Source organism: Myotis yumanensis, unplaced genomic scaffold (genome assembly GCF_028538775.1).
Source record: "Myotis yumanensis isolate MYYU_CA2020_CCGP unplaced genomic scaffold, mMyoYum1.0.hap1 SCAF_4, whole genome shotgun sequence".
Classification (NCBI taxonomy): domain Eukaryota; kingdom Metazoa; phylum Chordata; class Mammalia; order Chiroptera; family Vespertilionidae; genus Myotis; species Myotis yumanensis.
This window is the reverse complement of record NW_027223755.1, coordinates 51,672,670-51,696,522: the sequence shown is the minus strand read 5'-3', so window position 1 is coordinate 51,696,522 and position 23,853 is coordinate 51,672,670. Positions and strand designations below refer to the sequence as shown.

The 23,853-nt window shown below is 36.5% G+C and overlaps 1 long non-coding RNA gene across 1 annotated transcript; it reads left to right on the top strand.

The window, feature by feature from the left end:
* The first annotated feature begins 993 nt into the window (after positions 1-993).
* On the top strand, positions 994-18,211 carry LOC139008119 (uncharacterized). The gene is made up of 3 exons (XR_011471101.1): positions 994-1,073; positions 3,459-3,565; positions 18,092-18,211. It is a non-coding gene; the product is annotated as an uncharacterized lncRNA (long non-coding RNA).
* Positions 18,212-23,853: the final 5,642 nt, after the last annotated feature.

Genomic DNA, 23,853 nt, shown 5'->3' with positions numbered 1-23,853 from the left:
AATCAATTCCAGGAAATGTTATAGTAGTTGGCAACTTCTGGAATTAGCTGATCTCTATTCACATGATAACAAAATCCAGAAGTTAATCCAAGTGTTTACAAGGAGAAAGGCATGTGGACTGCATACCTAACACAGACAAATACTTGTAACTAAAGCAGAAGCTTTATTTGATAAGTGCTGTGACAGAAAGTGCATTGGGGAAGAAACGGGCAGTAGGCTCTGCCAGCTCTCTCATCTTTCAGGCAGAACAGCAAAAATCAACACTGTGGCAGTATTAATGGATCAACTCTTGCCTTTGATTTCTCTCTAGATACAACTAAAATATGACAGGACAAAGTTATACCTGGAAATTTTCTATGTCTCGCTCTTACACATAAAGAACCAGTATTCTAGAGACTGGGAAACTGGGGCAAGGTGAAATTTGGGAACTTGTGCTTTATGTATTTTGGAAATACTACCTTGCTAATCTACTCTGAAGAGATTTTCCCTACAAAATTAGCTCTCTAGATTGACTTGCATTTTATTAATATTTTTGCTAATATTATTTTATGCTTTCTCCTCTTCACTTATCAAAGTTACTTGATATGTAAAATAATATATTTAATATATTTATTTGACCAAATTTAAAGTGGAATTACTATAAGACTATATAAATTCTACATAATAGTACTTTTTAAAAAAATCTTTTTCCATGTGAGTTCAAAGGCAGGAAGAGTATTATCTACAGGGGTGGGGAAAATCAGATACTATTGTATTTTACATACAGTAGTATCTGAACATGTATATATTCAGATACTTCTGAAGTTCTCAGTGGACATAAGTTTTAGGGAGATACTATTCAACTTCATAACAGCTCATAAATGAGTTCAAAATTTCAGAAAATATTAAAATAATTCATTTTCTAAGTAATAAAGATTATATTCTGATTTATATTATATCACATCCTCACTCCTTTTTCATATAGTTTAATTCCTCTGTCCCCAGTTGGTCCTGTGTCAGAAGGCTGGGACTTACTCATGAGAAAGCGTAAGCTCTCCCCTGCAGTGGAGCTTGTTGGGAATGCAAGGTGACAGGTAAGCTGATGAACTCTTTCTAAACATTTGACCCACAAAAATAGCCAGACATTTAAAAATGAAATCTGTGTTTCCTAGCTGTGTGGTTATATTAATATCAGACAAAGTGGACCTTAAGACAAGGAGTATTGCTAGAAATAAATAGGGCATTTCATAATGATAAAAGGGTCAATTCATCAGGAAGACATATCTTAAATGTTTATTCACTTAATAAAGGAGGGTCAAAATCTTTGAAGCAGAGAAAATATAGTCAAATCCACAATCATAATTGGGTATTTTTAATATTCCATGCTTAATAATTGATAGAATATATAGACAAAAATATCAATAAAGATATACAAAATGTGAACAGCATAATTGACACTCTTGGCCTAAATTGCATTTTAGAACACTCCACCAAAAACTGCAGAATAGCCATTCTTTTTCTAGTATATATGGGGAGTGCACCAAGGTAGACAACAGGATAGGCCAAAAAGTATCAACAGTAAAAAACAGAAGGAAATCTTATAGAGCATGTTCTTTAACCACAAAAGAAATACATGAGAAATCAATGACATATAAAAAATCTCCAAATATTTTAAAATGAAAAAAGATATGCTTTCTGCTTTCAACTCTTAAAAGAATGTCAGTAAAACAACTTATTCAACTCTATGAATTTCAGGTGGGAAAAGAAAAATTTCCACTGAATTGGTCAAAAAATTAATACCAAAACCAAATAAACCTTTGAAATTTATGTGTAATCAGGTTCTTTAAAGTTATCATATATTGCTGTTAAATACTGGCTGCATCAATAAAGGTATATTCAGCAATAGCAATAATTCTTTCAGATATCCTAAAATTGTTGACATAGATACCCTATATTACTTTTCATGGTTCTATCTTTAAAAAACTTCTAAGATTTCAGTCTTCCTGGAACAGGAGAGGGATTTGCCAAGTCTTGGAAATGTAAAACAAACACTTTTTATACATATGTTAATGCCATTGTTTATTGACTCAGCTCCAATATAACTGGGGTCATTAGCAAAGCAAAAGCAGCTCAGATCCTGTCCTTTAAAATAGTGGATACCTTCTGTGTACTGGATATCAAATCACCTATCCCCTACCAGGTATCATAGCTGTTCTTGCAGTGCAAGTAGAAGCAGAGGTGCCATTTCTTGCTGAATTTTTTTTTTTGGGGGGGGGGGGCGCGGGCGGGGCGGGAAATCATCTGCTGTAGACATAGTGTTTCAAAAATCAGACAAAATATATTTCATGAAAAATCTATTTTGAGATCGACATTCATTTGAAAAGCTAAATGTAGCATCTGGATAAAAAAAGGAAGGGATGAAACATCAAACTGAAAATATCCTCCTATATTGTGAAATTTTCTCAAGTGTAAATGAGACCACCTTTAAGTCTGTCACAGGCAAAGAAATCCAACTGGGGTCTTGATGACTAAAGGGATGTTAAAGAATCTCTCATCAGCAGACCATAAAGAATAAAGCAAGAGCTATCAGTACTGTGCAGATGTTATCAGGATGTGACTTCAGCACAACCCCACATCCCGATGGAGAGACAAAACTGCAGATGTTTAATATATTACAGGAACTAACTGCAAAATCTGTTTTGCTTCTCCTACTTTATAATGTTTAATTTTTGTAGAGACATGGCAATTGCATTTTTGAAGAACTTCCTCCAACCTTAATCACTTTGTAAGTCTAACTGCTTACTACTAAGATGCAGGGAGCTGTAGGTAAAGTGGCAGATTACATACTACCTGGGTATGGGGCCCTGTGAACGAAGGAGGGAGAGATATGTTTAAGCATTTGTGTAAGGTGGTGGAAAGAGAGTTCTCATTGTTGTGTGATAATGGAACCCTACGTGTGAGGTAGAGACCTGTGCACTGATTTGACAACAAATCTTTAAATCTGTTCAAAGTCCTGACAAACAAAAAGAAACTCAGATTTGTTAAACAAAGTAGAAAACATTTGGAGATGTGAAGTAAGTATTTCTGCTCAGATGATTTGTTTACCTTTTTTTAAGTTAAAAATGATAGAGTAATTATTTAATAGGTTATATAGTTTCAAAGGAATTATTTGCCTTGGTGAGAATTATTTTTTTCAGGAACTGCTGGTCTTTTATTTTTGTGTTATTGAAACTAGCTGACTGTAAAGTCATAAACCTATATTTCTTTCATTTTGAGTAGTTTAAATGTAGTCATTTTCTAAAATAGTTTTGTTTTCCAAATAAAAGCAGCCCATCTACTCTGTTCAGTTGCTGTTTTGACCCCGTCTCTAAGTGGTGTCTGCAGTTGGGGTGGAATAGGTCAGTTGGCTGGTGCCCTCTTCTGCCGGGCACAGGTCTTGCCCTCCTCTGCTACTTACTCAGTTTTTTTTTCTTTCTCAGGGAACCCATAGGACCTTGCCCTGGAGGGCCTTACATCAAATAAGCCTACATTGTTGAATCACATGTACTGAAGACTACAGAACAAATCATAGGAAAAGGAATGAAAGGTAATTTTTTGAAAAAACAGATGACTTCTATGAAATTAAAAACACAAACCCCACTAATTATTAGATGGGCTTGTGCTTCAGAAAAATGTAATTAAATTCAAAATAGTAAATATTATGAAGCATATTAAAGAATAAATTCATCTTTATTTTTTAATATATATTTTTATTGATTTGGGAACGGAGGGGAGAGGGAGAGAGATAGAAACGTCAATACTGAGAGAGAATCATTGAGGGGCCACCTCCTGCACACACCCCACTGGGGATCGAGCCCACAACCTGGGCATGTGTCCTGACTGGGAAGCAAACCACGACCCTCTGATTCATAGGTCAATGCTCAACCACTGAGCACACCTGCCAAGTAAAGAATTAGATTCATCTGGATATTATTATGTCTGGTATTTATAAAGGTAAAAAAATAAGAGACAGATATTACCTGGAATTAGGACTGGCTTAGTATGCATTCTTAAAAATAATCTCTTTGAGAATAAAACCAACCACAAAAGTAGTACTTAAAATAAATATAATGTATATTATCAGTATTCTTACATGGATTATTATCAGGAAGGAATAAATCCCAAAAATGGGGTTTAATATATTGCACTTGATTCCAAAGGGAAGAGACAAGAGGGAAGTAAAACAAAAAGGATAGCCTTGCTTTATCTTAGAAGCCTAGAGCATGCCAAGTAATCCTAATTTGGTGATTAGAAACAAACCTAACCAAAGACAAAGCAGTTCCTGGTTTTAAACCAAAGTCAAAGCAGCCCCTCGGTTTAAAGCACATTTACCTATTTATATCCACGTGGACTGGATGTAGTAGAAAGTGAACACAGGTCATTCATCTCTGAAGTTTGGTTTGTTGTGGGCCTGTGTTCTCTTCATATTTCTACTCCTAGTGCCCAGCGCAGAGCCTGGTACATCGCCATGCCCAATAATGCTGGTTGACTTGAATCATTGAACAATAGCAAAGAACTCTATTCTGAATATTGGATAAGGTAAAAGTTCAAATATCTGAAAACTTCAATATTCTGTCTAAAGTATCACCTCAAAAGAGTCCATGTAATTTTTATGCCAGGATAGGCAACTACAGAGGGGATGAAAGACATTCTTTTGTGTAAGGTGGTTGTACCTTTTGCCAAGATGTGACTGACCAAAAAAACTCAAAATATTTTGAGGAGATGCTATCTGCCAAAGGGATTGCCACAATACATGTAGGATCAAAGAACATTCCACATTTTACCCTGGTGATTAGCCGTAATTAAATAAAGTAAGTCTTTTTAAACTTCATTAGCAGCAAGACGTTTGCTACAGCAGAGTGGGCACAAATCATCCATTCTTAATTAAAAGATAATCCACAGGATGGCCATAATCTTCTCCTAAAAATACAACATTTCCCCCTGAAAGATTTTTCTCATCAAATAAGGATAAATAACAGTTTCTATGAGTTTAAGCCATGAAGGAAAGGATGCTCCTCCCGTTTGCTTGAGTGAGTGCTGAATGTGGCTGATAACATCACTTTGGCATGCTATTATCTAAAATGGTAGAATACCTCACTTCAGCAAAGTCTGACATAAATCTTTGAAAACAAAGACATTGCATATGTATGAGCTGAAATAGATATGACAGTGTTGGCACATTAATATTCCTGTCACTAGGGGGTTTCAAACTTTTAAGTTGAGGATGGGAATGAATTCAGACTGTAGCTGGTAAAATAGGGTGACATACAGTAGGACAATTAGGCATTGCCTACCATAATAAAATATGTACAGAGAAAGGGTTCCCTGTTCCCTGCCTTTGGTAAAAAATGACTGTAGGATTATCTCCTGGGAATGCCAAGAATAATTAATCTGGCTTAGAAATTTGCATGATTGTTCTAAGCATATTAATAAGAATGTTCCGTGAAGACCAGTCTCAATCAGTGGAAGAGAGAACTGTTTTTTCTTGTGTAGCCATTATGGTGGTTCATGGGTAACAGATGTTTCCACTTATTCCACAACAACCCTCATTAAAAGTAACTATAAGGCCTAACTGAGTAGTTCTCCACATAGTTGGATCTTTGCAGAAAATAGTTCTATTATTGTATGTTTTACAATTATTTCTCTTCCTGTTTTTGGTGGCTGATATGAAAAGCGTTACCATAACTTCTTAACTTAACTTCTCAGGAAGACGTAAATGGATGAAAGTTAAACTTCTTTTAACTCCATCTTACTCTGTGTGGACTAAGTGTCAGGAAGCCTCTACTTAGAAATGCCAACTATTTTTAGAAGAGTTTTATAAATCATGGAATTCTAGAAAATCACCACTTACCAGGAAAGATGACATAACGGTTGCATTAGATTTTAGTCTGTATGGGAGTGGGCAAGAGTTCAACACTCGGTCTTGATGAAAAATTGTCACTAAGTTACAGTTACGGTGTTTGAAGCGGATGTTGAAATGTAAAAACGTATGCGTTGACCTGGTGAGTGGAAATGAGGGGCTGCTCAAAAGGTGTTTTTATTTTTTCCCCCAAAAAGCATTTTGGTCATGTATCTATAGCCCAGGGAAGCTTGGTCTGAGCCCTGATAGCTGTCACCCAGATGCAGAAAAGGGCTTCAAAACCTCTCCTTTGACAAAGAGACATGAAATAATATCTGACAAAAGCATTGCATGCAAACATGATGGCAAGTCAGCAATCCTACGGGCTGCAAAGGAGAGCACATCTCACTTCCAAATGTCTGTTTTCCTCTTCTTCAGATTTTACTAATAACGTCTCATAGAGGTGCTTAGGTCAGTACTTTTAAAAACAATTTAATATATGACTGGGTTTGGTTTAACTCCTTTATTCCACTAATGCTGTTTGTCATTGTATGCATGTGTCAGCATTGTTTTTGAATGGCAAAAAAAAAAAAAAAAGGTTGGGAATAAACCAAGCACAAAGAAAGACTCTTGTAACTCACTGTATGTAACTTTGTTTTAGAAAGCGATAGATATTCCATGAAGATAGGTTATACCCCACTTGCAAACTATTGCTACCTCTTAAATGAAGTAATACGTTGAAAGAAAATGACCAACACGATATTAAATCATATTGATGAAAAGAATGGCAGCAGATTTGATCAGATCCAAGTTGCTTAACTCTTCTCTTTCAATGTGTTGTTCTTGATTTCGAAAAGTAAATAAAAATAAGGCTTTCAAAAGGAGTTACAAAATTAAACTTTGTTCTTTCTTTTTTTCCCTTTTAATTGTCTTTAGAGAGAGGGAAGGAGGGAGGGAGGAAGAGAGAAATATTGATGTGAGAAACATCGATCACTTGCCTCCCTCATGCACCCTGACTGGAGATCAAACCCCCAACTTAGGCATGTGCCCTGGGTATGTGGGTACGTGCCAAACTCCCAACTTTTTGGTGTGTAGCCAACCAACAGAGTCATACCAGCCGGGGCACAAAATTAAATTTAAATATTAAAATATTTACTTTGTTTTTATCTAATAGTATGCCATGAAAAATTTACATGTACAAATATGAATTTTGATCCCATCCTATAAATAAGTAATCTCTAAAGGTTTATGTGCCCAATGAAATGAAGCCCAGGTTTCCACCTGGATAAATATGAAGAAAAACAATGACAACAACAACAATAATAAATCAGATGGAACACCTACTTCACAAATAACTGCAACATAAACTTTCTCAAAATCTTTGCCTTTTTATTTCATAATCATCAATCTGTTACTGATCAAATATATACTATATATCAAATAAGGAAAATTCTCATAGTATAAAATTATTGATACGAACTGTAAATAAAAACAAAGCTACTCGGGCCTTTAAAATGTTCTCTTTCATGTTGATTCATTGCAGAAAAATAATGAATTGCAGCTTCTTCTTCCCCTGACATATTTGGGATAGTTTACATGCCTTTGAAATGTCTTAAATATTCTAACACCCACTATACAACATTCAGAAGAGGAAAAACAACAACAACATATGCAGTTATTTCGTTGGTGGTCATTTTTTTAACCTCTCATTCAATATTTAAGAATACCAAAAGCACATGGTTTAAGGGGAATGAAAGAAACAAAGTTAGTCAAATGTATTGAAATGCAAGAATATATTTTAAAGGTTCTATTAGAAGATACTTGATCATTAGCAATAAGTCCATTTACCACATGGTTTGTAATATGAAGACAGTTCAAGATCTCTATCTCTGAGATCTGTAATAAACACATGTGCTAATCAAGTTATCTATGAAGTGACTGTAGATAAGTGGCTCCTAAATTTATGTCTATAAACATGTTACCATTTTATTATTTTTTTAGTATATATTTTCATTGACTTTAGAGAGAGAGGGAGGGAGAGGGATAGAGAGACAGAAACATCAATTGTCTGCCTCCTGCATGCTTCCTACTAGGAATTGGGCCCATAACCCGAGCATGTGACCTGACCAAGCATCAAACATGTGACCTCTTGGTTCATGGGTCGACACTCAACCACTGAGCCACACCAGCCAGGCAAACACGTTAACCATTTTAAAAAGCATTTAGAAAGATGTATTTTTCCAACCACATTAACATAAATAATTTTTATTTATACCATCACAGTTGCTTTCTTAGGATAATCTCTTTTGTTCTAGCAGATCATGCAGGTTAAACTTATTTTGATATTTATTTTTTTCTTATGAGAGTGAGAATTTCAGCAAATCACTTATAAACTATCACGTCCCTTTATTGTATAATGTACCTAGTGGGATTTAGACTCTTACAAAGCTAGTGTTTTATTAAAACATTTCAGACATAATTTTTTGGTTTCAAAGATATAATATGCTGTATCTTATTTATTTGAATTAAATATTTGTCTCACACTTTAGTACACCACACAAGCTTCCTTGTTTGAATTGACCAAAATGGTCATGAGTGTGATTATATATGGGGTTGAAACATTTAGTATAATAAGCACTTCATATGAAACGTAGAAAGCAAATGTCTACAAACAAATGTGAATTTGGTATTTCCAATGAAGAATCTACCCTAAATCGGTGGTATTGTTTAATCTTACTTGCTATGGTGTTTCATTATCTAGCAAAACAAATCTTCCATCTTTTGCCACCATTTTATATACAATAAATAAAAGACCAGCCTTTATTTCTTATCCTTACATTGCTCACTCCTTGAAAAAAAAAAAAAGATACGTTTTATAAAAGAAGCTGTTCTATTAAGATGTATGTGTGCTCTCCTTCAGAAGACAGATTAGAGTCTTTAGCTGCCATTAAAGTTGTCGCTCTTTGTAACAAAATGTAATGCTGCATATATCAAAATGCAAAGTGCAATGTAGAGTCAAATGTCTCTCAGCACAAGAGTTGTTCATTTTAGCACCCATTTTGTTGGTATTTATCAACTTACTAATTATAGACAAATTGCTTCCACCACGAAAACTGTGGTGATTAGCAGTTTTTTCTGCTAACTCTAGTCTACTGTAGTTCCGGTAAAGAATGTCAATAATCTAGATTCCTTTCTTTTTCTTTAGAATATGTAAAAATAAATTCATCAGACCAGCATTTATCCACTTTTAGGAAACATGGTTTGGAAGAATGGGGGTGGAAGGAAGAATTAAATATATGAAATCAGGAAGGTCTGCCTGCTACCTCCCATCAATTAGACAGTCTTGAAGGCTCACTGGAAATTGGTCTATCACAAAACAGAATTAGATAATAAGAGTTTAATAGAGTAACTGCTCTTGAGCATTTGCACAAGAAATGTGTCAGTTGCTAAAACGCAGCATAAGAGTCTCTATATTAAAAGGAGGAAGAAGAGTCTTAAGAATTACCTCACATACCATCATTAATACCCAGGAAATGGCTGCATATACTGTTTAAGCATCTCATATAACTATTCAGCAGAGCTACATGATATTGCTTGGTCAAACATAAAACAGTTTGTAACCTTCAGCCCTCCATTACAATCCTTTAAAGTGAGCTCAAATGAAAATGGGAGTAACATGCCAATCTAGAAAATGTTTTCATAACATGCAATACAATAAAAAGCCGAATTTTCTATCACCATTACTAATTTCACCCATTTGCTTCTCATTACAATAAGTAAACAAGATTAATGGAAAATCTTACAGTTCACAGAGTACATTACACAGCAGAAATGTCTGTAGTGAATACTGCCTTAGTGTCTTAACCAACTTATATGCCTCTAAGTGACTATTCCTCCCTGCTATGAAGTTTTTACAATTTTAAAGTTACATTGGCAGGTTCCAGTCAACAATGATGTCTGTGATGGCCCTCTTTCTCCAATACATTGCTTTTAGTCTAATTGCTGATTTGCAGTCTCAGCAAGCAGAGAGAATTTTATCCTCTTTGCCTTGTGTCTGAATACTAACTAGCTGGCCCAGCCGAGGCTCTCTAAAGAGAGAAACTGCATGAGAGACACACTGCATTTGACACAGTCAAGAGGTAAAAGAAAGAGCAAAACAAAAGTCTATTCAGGACTGAATCCTCTGATATTTTTCCCCATCCCCCAACTCCTTTAAAAATAAAGCACAAGAGGGGAAAACCCATAAATCCATGCCTGAATGCCTGAGGTTGTCAGAATAAAGGACAATGAATGACAGGTGACTGTCAGGATAATTTTCAGTCTCCAAGTTATCACTTTTTGGCATTGTTAAACAAAAAAAAAATGTATACATAACAAGGAAATATGTCATAAGTTCTCTATGAATGCACAGACGAGTTCAATATAGAAGAAGCAACTAAGCATTTCCATATGGGCACATAGGTTTCCTGCCAGTCCCATGCATTTTTTGCTGAAAACATTATCAAGTTATTTAGTGTTTTTTCTAGTGACAACAATGCTACATAACTGGGTAAATTGCTGAAGGGTTATGAACTTGCTTTTTTCTGACTTCCTTTTAAAACATGTAAAGAATGGAAGATTTGACTTGATAAATAAAACTCCTTGCACATGTTGCTAAAATGTTTAAAAAGAACTAAGAGACAAGTGATGGGAGTTTTTCTGTTTGATTTTTAAAAGGCTCCTCTCAAGCTATTTTCCCCCAAGATCTCTTTACACTTTCATCTTCACAGACAGCCTTAATCCTCCTGTCTTTGTTATTCCAATGCCTGATCAGTTTGTTTTAAAGTCCCATCTACCCCACACTTGCTGGCACTGAAACTTGACTTCAGGCACTTGCAGTTGTAAATCCCTACAAACGCACAGGCTTTCCAGGGAAAGGTGGAAAGTGCTGAAGCAGGAAAGGTTTTGATGATTATTTAAAGAATGTATATTAAGTTGTCTGTTGCATGAACTACAGGTACAGCGAGATAACAAACGTGAAGTGACGGAGCAATTTGTAATTAAAATTAGTCTGGCCTCTTCTCAGATTACTGGCACACTCCAGTCTGTTGACCATCTGTAGTGGGAGGACAAAGATTCTATTCTCAGTTCCGCTGGGCTGGGGAAGGGACACAGTGGCCCAGAGCCCCACATTTCTAGGTCTGGCCATGGTGGGCATGAAGATAGTTCATTGTGGCCAGCCTTCTCATGCCAAGTGTAACCAGGCAATGAACAGCAGAAGGAGTGTAGAGACCATGATCTGTGTCACTCTAAGCACTCACAGGGCACCTTTAAGGCAAAGCTCAACTGCTGTTACCACCCCAGCAGGTGTTAACTACACATTCTAAATCTTTGGAGAGAAATGAAGAAAGAAGGGAGAGAGCAGAACTGAAATAAAACAAGAAAAACAGGAGGAAGTTAATTTCCTGATTATACCTTTTGTTTATTTGTTTCTGGCTGCTGCAAAGAACAAAAAAAATCTTAAAAGGGTGGACATGAAAGAATGCCCTGCATTTTATTATCAAATATGGATAATAATTTGTCTTAAAATTTGGAAGTTGAAAGTACCTGACAGGAAACAGTCATGTAGACTCAACCTAATCTTCAAGAAATTGATTTGCAGAATATTTAACAAACTGATGATATGAAATTTTTCCTTGATTGCATATGAAATATATATTTGCACAAATAAGTGAGCAAGATTGCTGAATTATGTTTTTATTTTTCACGCACAGTGGCTATAACTTCAACTGCAACATTTGAGTACTTATTTCAGAAGTCCAAACAGATATGTTACATTCAATATTTGGTATGTTTCATAGAGAGAGAGTCCTTATTTGTAGTTGTTTTATTTTGCTACTTTTCTCATGTTGATCTACATGAAAAAAACTCCTAAGGAAAATAATAACTTTAAAAATCGTCTTGTCATAATAGATATTGACAGGTTTATAGCTATTAAATTTGAAAGTCACAGATAAAATTATTTTAATATTCATGATTAGTCTATATTGGTTTTAGTTATTAGCAATACATAGTTATGGAAGTCACATTGTATAAAGATTTAACTTGAGTGAAAATAGGAGGCCAAATTTCAACTTTTAACAAACAAAATGAAATGTATGCACATTTAAAAAAATAATTTCTTCTTTTTGGGGGGGAAGAAGGGCTCAAATGACTACAAATTAAAGATTACTACTTAGGTGTTCCATAAAAATATTTTCTTAATGCTAATAGAGTAATTATTATTTTAAACCAGAAGTTTATTTGTGGATTGTGTGAGTGTGTATGTGTGTATATATGTGTGTGTATAATAATAGTGAGAAAGTAGGAATAATTATGTTTGAATAGTAACTGTTTCATACTAGAAGCTTTTAAAAATGAAGATACTAAATTTGTTTTCATTTATATTTAACAAGATATTTACTCTACAATAGAGGAATTCCAATTATTTTAAAAAAATAATCACCTATGGGGTCAGTCATATCTTGACAATTCTTGGTGAGAGTTCAAGAAAAAAACTCAGGATCTTAAAACTATAGAATCTATTTTGATCATCCCCATCCTGAAATAACAGAAATATTAATATATTTTATGAATAAGGTAATTATTTTCTGAACTATTTATTTCTATGTATACTTTTATTTTTCCCCCCTAATGACAAAGAGCAAAGTGGTCAAGAGAAGAGATAAAATTCCCAGCCTACAATCATTTATAAATAGTAGGTGATAAATGCTTTCCTTATGAAATCTATTCATCCAAATTATAGTAGTATCTGTATTTTAGTCAATATTGATCTAGATTTTAATGATATAGTGTCAGGGCTGAGGAGTGGAACAAAGGATCGCTATAAGCCAGGTAGCCCGGGAAGCGGCTGGCAGAGTGGGGTATATACTCTAGATTGAAGAAAGCATTTAGAATAGCTCTGGAAGAGGAGAAAGAACCATGCTGCAAAAGGAGCAAAATGAGCAAAGACACAGGGGTGAGGATGGATATAGATGGAAAATGTCCAAGCCTTGACTTTCCCTTTGTATACATAGATACATATCTACACACATACATGCATTAATGACAGATAATTAGATAGATAAATAGATAGGTCAATAAATACACAGATGCTGAATGGAGAACCTCATGTTGAGAAGCAAAATACTTTGATGATATTTTAGGAAAATTTATTACTTTCTATTTATATTATTTTTAAAATTCATGAAGGAGAAATTTTATCCTATATAATAAAAGCCTAATATGCTAAGTGTCCAGTCATCTGATCGGCCACTCAACCAATCAAAGCATAATATGCTAATGATATGCTAAAGCCGCTCAAGTGCTCTCTATGACGTGCACTGACCACCAGGGGGGAAGATGCTCCGACTGGTAGGTGAGCTTGCTGCTGGGGTCCAGCCAATCGGGACTGAGTGAGATGGGCTGGACACACCCTGGAACCCTCCTACGGTCCTTCTCCGGCTGGCCAAACTCCCACATCCCTCGCCCGCCCTGATCATGCACCAGTGGGGTCCCTTGGCCTGGCCTGTGCCCTCTTGCAATCCAGGACCCCTCAGGAGATGTCAGAGAGCTGGTTTCGGCCTGATCCCACAGGCCAGGCACAGGGGCCCCACTGGTGCACGAATTCGTGCACCGGGCTTCTAGTCTTAATATAACAAACACTGAGAAATAGAGACGGGGTGGGATTTGATAACCTGGCAATGTAAACTTTATTTTACCACTTTTCTGACTGAGAATGGAATTTTGATTAGACATTCATGCAACAACTGGAGTGACCCATCCATGTCCTTTCTCTTCTTAAACTTGAATTAAAAAGGCAATGTATCAGTGACTTATGCAGTGCAGTTTTTAATATAAATTGGTATAATTTTTCTTCAGAAAAAAGCAAACAAATGCCCCAAGAGTAAAATAAAAAAAAGAAAAGAAAATGTGTACATACTAATGATTCTACTGCTTGGAATCTATCCAAAATAAATAATCGGGTAATCCAGGTAATTAAAATGGAATCAACCTAAATGTGAACTGTAAAAGATTGATTAAGTAAATTAGGTTATATCCATATGGCTATTATTGCTTAATTCCAACCATGAAAAATCATCACTATTGACAATTGTTCTAAGTTAAGGTCAAGTGGAGCGTTATTCTTGATTAGCACCCCTTGGGATTGGGCACAGGTACTCTATGTGGGTAGTCTATACCTCATACTTCATGAAATGCTTAAATATGTTCATCTCCTCAACTATGTGAGACAGGGAAGCTGTTCCACTAAGCTGATATGACTGTTTGCCACCCATGTGCCTCCAGTGGGAAGGTTCAGTTTGATTACCAAGTAGAAAGTTACTCTTTACATGTAATGGTACTTTAAATACCATAGTATAGCAAGATGTAAAAAGAAGATATAAATAAGATGGCCCACAGAAATCATCTTTGCTTTACCTGTGCCCTAAAGAAAAAAAAAATGATTAAGAAACTAGCTAAGAAAGAAGCAGTCTTTGATGACTCAGAGAATTACATAAAGCAGCCACAATTGTAAAATTAAAATTTCTTCACATATAGGCTATATATTTTTTATGAATGCTTTTACACTTAACTCCAAGTGTTAAAGTGAGAAGCAATCGAAGCTAGAAATTCTTACACTTTTTATGGAGTTCTTTCTACCTTTGAAGGTTTCAAATGTCTGCTCATTACAGTTTTAAATGCACTTATTCAAATCTAGCATTTATTTTCCCTTTTCTACATGTAAATAATGCGTTGGTAACATCATACATTTGCTTTGGAGAAGATGCTGTTTTGTCACAGAATAGCTTTGGAGCAGTAGTCAAAAATCTTTTATTAACCCACTAGAGGCCTGGTGCATGAAATTTGTGCACAGGTGCAGTGCCTAGGCCTGGCAGGTGATTGAAGCGTAAGCATCTGGTGTGGAAGGGCAGGTCCCAGCTAAACTCTGGGCCCTGGGCCCCTGTGCTCCCCCCTCCACCTGAGTCACGGTGCCTGAGTCCCCACATGGAAATGCTGTGAGCATGGCCAGATGCTGCAGGCTTGGGGGGCAGCGTGGGCCTCTGGGCCACCCAGCGGTGCTGCACAGAAGATGGGCAGGCAGCACACTCTCTCCCAGCAGGCCTTGCAGACTGGTTCCTGAGCAAATTCACGGGGAGCCCTACCAGCCCCTGTGGTCCCGGTAGCTGTGGCCCAGCTCACCCAGAAGATGCCTTGTGGGCTTCTTGTGGGTGTCCGGCACCTGAGTGTGAGGGGCTTCCCTGGCATGTGAGCCCTGGCATCTGGGGGAAGGGTGCCAGGGGGCGTGAAAGCAAGCTCGGTGGACACCCCGCATTCTCACCACACCTCCGCCCCCTCACCCGCAACCCCAGGTAGCTGGAGAGAGGTTGCAGTGCATCGCTGACACCCGCCATATTCTGTGCCACCCCCTGGTGGTCAGCGCATGTCATAGCCAGCGTTCCAACTCCTGGTTGAAGGGAAAATTTGCATATTAGGTTTTTATTATATAGGATTTCAAGAGTATCCCTCTCTACTTGAGATGACTGGCCCTTGTGCTCCCCAACAGCAAGTCTCTGATCTTAATGGTCTCTGTGTCCTAGCAGTGCCCAACAGTAGAAGATACTAAACCAATGTTTGTGGCAGGAAGAACACTCTAAGGACAATCCCTACTCCATCTAAGTTGTTCTATTCATTGTCCCCTGAGTACATTCTGCCCCTTCTCCCTGCCCATTGGTTGCTGTCTATCCTATTACATTTATTAAAATCCGTTTCTTCCCTAAGTGTCACTATTTTTATTATCCTCTTTTGGTTAGCTGAGGCACCACCAATTCCTCTTTCTTTAAACACAATGGGGTTTTTGTCAGTTCCATTTCCAATATCACAGGACATCTTGCATTACAAACTTTCATGATGACATGCATTACATATCAGTAAAGGTTCTTTCATATAAGCAATAGTCTGGTGGAGATGGAGGCTCACATAATTAACAGGAAGCTTGTACAGCAGGCTGCCGATCATGATCCAAGAGAATTCAGGAAGGATAAGATTTAGGAAGTAGGAACCACAATAACTTTCCAATAGCTGGAACAGGCATGGTCAGGTGGGATTGGGCACAAGTACTCTCTATGAGGAGTCTAGAAGGGAGGGAGCAATCAGTGGTATTGAATTTACACGCATGAAGAGGGAGGAGATTTCCAAAAAGGAAACTGAAGGATCACTAGAAAGAAGCATGAATGCTGAACAGCCATCTATTTACTAAACTCTAAGCAGATGATTAGCCTTATACTACTTCATCTGTTAAAAGAATGCTTGGACAATAGGTGGTCATATATGTGCTAATAGAAAGAAAAATATATTAATATTTTTGAGATGATATTAATAGCTATTTAAATTGTATAGCTGGGCTAGATGTGTCCATGAAAGCAGTCATTATTCTGATGCTCACATGAGTCAAAACCAGGTATGCAGACCCATCTAGAAGGCTATTCTCTAAAACGTGTGATCCCTGTGCACTGAGGGTTGTGCACAAACTGGGAAGCCCACACATGAACAGAGAATGTATATGATAATGCTTTGAGTGCGGTATCTATTGAAGGTGTTTAGTCAATTAGCAGTGGTTTCTCCGCTCCAATTAGAGTTCAGGCTTCTCCACTAGAGCAGAGGGTGTTTTACATTTGCCTTTTTTACTTGCCCTTTATTTATCATCCAGCTTTGTCCAAAAACTTCACAGAGGAAAGATAAAGCCTTATGTTTAAATCTCTTTCCATTGTTAAGATAAGAGTCTTTGGTGATTCTTAGCTATTCTAAGTGTTTGGTTTTCACTACAGCCAAAGAATTGGCTTATGGAACTATTTTCTTTTTTAAAAATATTTATGTGTTTATTTTTAGAAAGAGAGAGAGAAACATCGATTTGTTGTTTATGCATTCATTGGTTGATTCTTGTATGTGTCCCAACTGGGGATTGAACCCCCAACCTTGGGGGTATTTGGAGGATGTTCTAACCAACTGAGCTACTAGGCCAGGACCTGGAGCTATTTTCTTTAGGTTGAAATCTTTATGATGAAGAATTTAAACAGACTAAATTATGTTTTAGTAACCACTTTTTAAAAAAATTATACAATGAATAATCCTTACCAGCTGCTAAATTTGAAAAAAAAAAAGTAACAAAAGGAGTTAACAGCAACAAAAATCCCAGCCTTTTCAAAATTCGGAAACTTTGATGGAAAGTAAATGCATTCACCAGACTCATTTTGTGCAAGGAATATTTTCAGTGTTCTGCGGCATTACTTAGTTATGTCCTCATTTCGGAGTTAAACCATACAAATAAAGGGAAGATGACAGGGCCAGGAAACTTGTATCCACCCCCCTTTCCTATGGCTGTGCCAGCTGCCAAAGTGCTGACCAAAGTTGAAAGGTCAGCTGTCATCTGTGGCAGATGTGCTTTATTATGATAAACACCTAGATGCTGGAAATGGTTCTGTTCAAAGGTGGTTTATAATTTAGGTGAGAAATAGAAATGTGAGGGAGCTTCACTGCTGGGAATCTTATTTCATATTTGAGTGCAATTAACCAGCTGATAAACAGCCTTTTGTTTTCCATCTGAATGGCCAATGTCCATTCATTTGGGATACTACCTTGTCAAATGGGCAACAATAACAATAAAGTTTATGTATCTTGGCTCTCTTGGACTCTAAAGCCTGTAGTAACCTCCAGCACTGAAATCAAGAACCTGAACTGCACATGCAAGATAATTATCTCCCAGAATCCACCCGATGGCAAGGCTATGGAAGATTATCTTGTTTTGAACTGGAAATAAGGATAAAACTATCTCTTTCTTTCAATGACTTTATTTTAGTATAATCGGAATATGATTACAAGCCTTAGTAATCTCTATTCCACATGCTTCTGTAGTTTAAACTTGAAGATATACATAATCACATTTCAAAAGATAATCTAAGTTTTAAAAAGCTATGACAATGTCTTATTTTCTGAACTGTAGCCATTTTCTAAGCACTTGTTGGCACTGCTGAGGACTTTTTGTCTTCTCTTCACAAGCTTTAAATTTTGCATCTTCATTTTATTTTTTTCTCCTCATCCATTCATTTTCCAGAGTGCCATATTTATCCTTTTTTTCCTAAATAATGTCATTTGTTCCTGTTTTTGCTTAATGTAATATTTTCATAAATGAAGATGACAAATTATTTTTTTTTCTTACAGTGATGATTGAAAAGAAAAGCCAGCAATATCCTCCTGCTTAGTTTCCCTTGAAAAGAATGAGCAAAGTGATCTGTGTCGCCTTGCAACCAGGGAACAGATTTCCTGTGTAGGGCTCACAACTCTGGAAAGGTAATTGTTATTGTCACATAATTTCTGGTAAAATTTGTGGAAGAAGGAAAATTACATGATTAGTGTTGACTCAGATATGACTAGGTCAGTTTACGAAGGGAAATCAATGTAGATTTTTGTTTATCTCCCAATAAATATTTATTGAGTACTACTATGTGCCATTTACTTAAGGATAGAAAAATGAATAATGTATGGCTTCAGTTCCCAAGGACTTAGTAATCTAGCATGTTTGGTTGTACTGGTAGAGTAGTGGTAAATAATGATGATGATTGTCAATAATTTTGGTTTCGTTGGGATATAAATATATCACCTGGGACTTGTACACATATCACCTGAAAAATCCACTCTAGTTCAGTTTCTTAACCTATTTTATCTATTACCATAGATTTGCTTAAATGTGATGCAATAATCATTTATGTCTATCACAAATCTTATTTACATGTAATGAGCATCAAAGTTTTCAAATGATTTCAAAGGCAAGACATAGAATGGTGAGCTCAAACTTTAACCAAATGTAGGAAACTTTTCTCAGCTCCTACTCTGTCTGGGAAAGTTCTTCATGCTCTATTAGAAATATGCTCATTAGCATAAAAGACAATATTCTTGTGGACATGGGGCATGCATATATATCTAAATAACATACATGGATAGATGACAGTCAATGTGGTATAGACCATGTATCGAAAGTAAAAATTCAATACTTCAATTTTAAGTAATAGATCATTATGGAGTAGGGTTAGTCATAGAGAATGGTCATTATTAAATTTTACATATACTGAATAAAGTATTGAACTTGTTTTAGTAAAAAAGGAGGAAGATATGCATGTTCTCAATAATGAAAATAGAGACAGAAAAAAAACAATATTGAAAAATTAATTTGGTGAATAATTTTAGGAAATGTCATACCCACATAGCACTTTCACTCGAACCAAAGAACTGGTTTGTGGCACTGTTTTCTTTAGGTTGAAATCTTTATGACGAAGAATGACTACTATTGCTATGAATTGATTTTCCAGTAACAATTACTTTTACAGTATCAATAATTCTTACCTTCTCTTGTTTAGCAGTTTAATTTCTTACCTGCTAACTATACTTGGCAAATAGTTATTATGAATCATGAAGTGTTTGTTGACTTTTACATGACTAACCCTGGGCTGGGTTTTATAGAGCAGAACAAAAATGTAAGACATGATCTTTTCCTGCAAGGCTATTCTAATATTATTGGGTAGCCTACTGTCTGGCAGTAGATCTGAAAATACAATTATTGGTAATATGGAAAGAGATACGTTGTTACTGTAGGAAGACAGAGCTTATATCTAAGGAGTTTTGTGTCATAGGTCACATAGACTCTAGTAAAATGACCAAAAAAAATTTCTCTGATCATACTTGAATTTTGTAGTCATCAAAGGGTGTTTGCTTTCAAAAGGATTATTATACTACCAGCTTTCTTGCCTTGGGGAATGTCAATTAAATCCAAATTATTTTATAGCAGAGATTTTGCCATTTTTAGAGACAGGATAAGTGAACTAGAAATGACAGAAATCAAATGAGAAATGAAAAAATAATGTTTGATATTTACCTGTAAATTGCTTATTTTTCAGTTAACTGTTGGTTTGCCCTTGTCAAATGTCCCCATTTGCAGATGTTTTTTTAAAAATCAGGCTGTTTTTATTTCCGGTTAAATACAATTTAGTTTCTTTTAATGCATGTTTGTGCCCAGTGCTTTCTGAAGAGCTTTGTGTTATCTCTGGTATCTGCTATGTACTTATACAGAATCACTTTCAGTGTGTGTGGCCTGGTTCCTAACAATCTATCGATTCATTGAATTTCAGAAAGACATCAATTGATTCTTTATGCGGCCTGGCAGAGCAATTCTTAATTTTTGTCTGTTTCTTTCCAACATCAGTCTTAAGAAGAAAAGGTTTTCCTTACATTGCCTTGAAGGGTTTACTGAATCATACATCACCAGGAACATTTTAAAGCTTTATTTTGTCTGTTATTTAAAGTGGGAAATGCTGTCCCTTAAGACACTGGCACTCTGCCATTTGCCTCCAGAATATTTCATGGTTCACTGTCAGGACTGCTGATTTTTCTAGAAGAACATATAGACCATTTTGGAGAAGTTTTCTGTAATATTCAGATGCTGAACATGTAGTATTATTTACATTTTAGACTTACTGAAAAGTATATTGAAGCATGATGACACAAAGGGGGGCTTGTGAGCTGGAAGACAAAAGGGATACATTTAATTGAAGCAGCGTTTAGCATCATTAGAATGTATTCCTGTGATTTTATTTTTCTTCACTGGTTTCTCCTCCTCCTCCTTCTTCTCTTTCTTCTTCTTCTGGTGATTTCAAATCACTATAAAAAATTTAAAGTGAGAGGAAAATCCTCCTGTATCCTATGATGTTGATAAATAAGTCATTGGAATATAGTAGGAGTTAGCACACACCTGAGGATGATTGTGCCATTAAAATTGCATCCAGTCAATCTGGGAATACCTCACCTGAACTGCTCTGTAAACACTCTTCTCACTAAAACACCTGTTTGGTCTGATGGTGCATATTTCAAAGGAATAAAACAAAATGCATTTAAAACAACCCATTAAAATTAAAGTATGACTGCATTCTGAATGGAAGTGCTAATTGCAACTCTAAAAAAGAATAGTTTCCCCCTTTTGTACAATACATTGTATTGATGACTATAACTGGGCAGATTCTAGGGAAAAGAAACTAATTTCTTATACTACTTTCTACTAGATTATCTCTTTGCTGGTCATTTGGTGAGCAACTCATTGATTCACTAAGTTCTGAAACTAGCTGGCTCTCAAATGAGAGCTAATCTGCAAATGGTACTATGGTGAGAAAGGAAGAATGGAGAAGTACAAGAAAAGAAGATAAGAAAATAATAACCATGTTCTAAATCTGGAAACCATTGGTGGCTCCATAGTCAGGGACCTCAGCATTGAAAGATTTTTGCCCAAGCAAACCTGGGGTCTTTCTAGATCTTGAGCAGTTGAGGTGTTGGCAGGAGAGAGGTGGTGAAGGTCTGAGCAAGATGAAAAAAAAGGAAAATAAAAATAAATGAAAGAACCTTCATGTCATCACAGAAGGCATAAAATCAGAGATAGATTTGAGAGAATGTGCCCTTCGGAGAAACCAAATGTGAGTATGGCAGTGTCTTAACCACTTCAATTAGTTGATTCTCACTTGTGTTGCAAATAAATATATCATCTCATTGTTATCTTGTCCTTAACCTATGAGTCTCATTTTGCCACTTGGCCCTGACAACAACTAGGGTGAGTTCATTCTCTCTGAACTCACTTGATGGTTAGTGGCACCCACTTGCTCCCTGAAGATTCCTTTAAGGGAGAGGAAATGCAAACTTAGGAAGAATCCCTACAGGCAAAAGTCTGGAAAATTAGCAGAATCCCTAATCACACAGGCCACATGGGATGCAGGAAACAGTCACATAGACCAATGGTCGGCAAACTCATTAGTCAACAGAGCCAAATATCAACAGTACAACGATTGAAAGTTCTTTTGAGAGCCAAATTTTTTACACTTAAACTATATAGGTAGGTACATTGTTATTAACTTAATCAGGGTACTCCTAAGCTGGCCTTTGCTAAAAACGTCCTCAATCTGAGGGGTCGACCTCAGCGAACGTACACCCACTTCTTCTAACGCCACTTCTTCAAAATAGACTCGCCCAGGCCGAAAACTGCGCATGGGCCACGAAGTTTCAATCGCACTGTATGTGTGTGCCCGCACATGGTATTTTGTGGAAGAGCCACACTCAAGGGGCCAAAGAGCCACATATGGCTCCTGAGCCGCAGTTTGCGAACCACTGACATAGACTCATTCACTCCCGCAGCAGCCTAGCCGACAGGAGAGACAAAGGAGGAAAGGACCAGCTCCCCCTCACTTTCTAGAGGCAAAGTCAAGAGAAAAAAAGACAATTTGTTGAGAAAGGTTCAAAGTGGTTGTTTAGTTGTCTGATTGATGACTGGTTAGTATATTTCTTTTCTCCATAGACCACAATGCGATTTTTTTATATTATGACCCACGTTATATTAAAATGGCATCTGTCTTTCAGATCAGTGTGTTCTCATTAAAGTTGGGTGAATTAAATATGTATATTTATGAAATCCATATATATATATATATATATATATATATATATATATATCTTAAAAAGGAACTTTGGATATTCTGTAGCTATCTCCCATTATCTACCTTCCTAACCATTACCTTCTCAGTCCTGATTTCTGTGAGTTATCTGATGTTTTCATTTTTACTTACACTGAGACATTATAACTGAGTTAGAACTTAAGTACAGCACATGACAGTGTCTCACTAGAATGATATATTATCTGGTAATGTATAATTATTTATATATTTTTATTCTGGAGACACACTGAACATGTGTTATAAGCAACATGTTCCACATTTATACAAAGATTCCCAAATCCTGAAATGTATTAGAGAACCAATTTTAAAACCTCCTACTTCAGGAAGCCCAAGATATTCAGAAAATCGATGCCTGTAATGGACACAGATATCTGCACCCCAGGCACAGCGGCAAAATGATCCTCGATGTGTGTATTTTGAGAAAGAATTAGAAGAGTGGGAGGGCAGATTCTGCTCTATCCAAGTCAGAAAAGCATATCATTATTTAGATTTTCTCAAAGGGAGTTTAGTTTCCAAAAATACAGATAAGTCCTTGATATAGTGAAGTCTCATGTATAACACAATCTTTTGGTATTTCTTATGGTTTTATCCTTCACAGTCAAAAGTAATGCTTCTAAGGTGTCAATGCATTTGCCATATCTCCATCCATCAATAGGCCTCATGCTTGGCTTGTCTATATAAGCTCTGACTTGCAGGAAACATTGGCAGCCACAGAACACAGGAAGAAGGCCATGCCAACTGTAGAGAGAGAATGTCACCGTGCCTTCTATCAATGCTAGGAGATATGCCCTAAGTCCCTACAGGGAGAGGCATCCAATGAGGAAAATAAAATTCATGAAATCGTTTCTAAGATATTAAGTCAATACGCACTTTAAAAAATTCAGTGAATTGTAAATTTTCATTCTTAAAAGAGTAGAAATGACGACTTGTTCTTATCTCTAGTGGATACAGGCATTTGATTCTTGACAGTCAACTTTTCTTTTTACACACTCTATGATGACAGTTATCTGCTTTTTCACCTTCACTGGATGATAGAAAGACACAACTAATGCTCCTTGATTCACCTGTAACTTGTGGAAGGAAAGTAGAATCCTACCTGACCCAGGTTTGAGACTTTTTCTGTCTGGGACATGCACGATCTCTGTGGAACTGGGGCCATAGGAGAGCATGACACGTAGCATTGCAGCATCATGAGGCTGGTTTTCTTATGCATTGTCAAAATATCATGTGCTCTAGGGCCAGTGGTCGGCAAACTCATTAGTCAGCAGAGCCAAATATCAACAGTACAACAATAGAAATTTCTTTTGAGAGCCAAATTTTTTAAACTTAAACTATATAGGTAGGTACATTGTTATTAACTGAATTAGGGTACTCTAAGGCTTAGGAAGAGCCACACTCAAGGGGCCAAAGAGCCGCGAGCCACAGTTTGCTGACCACTGC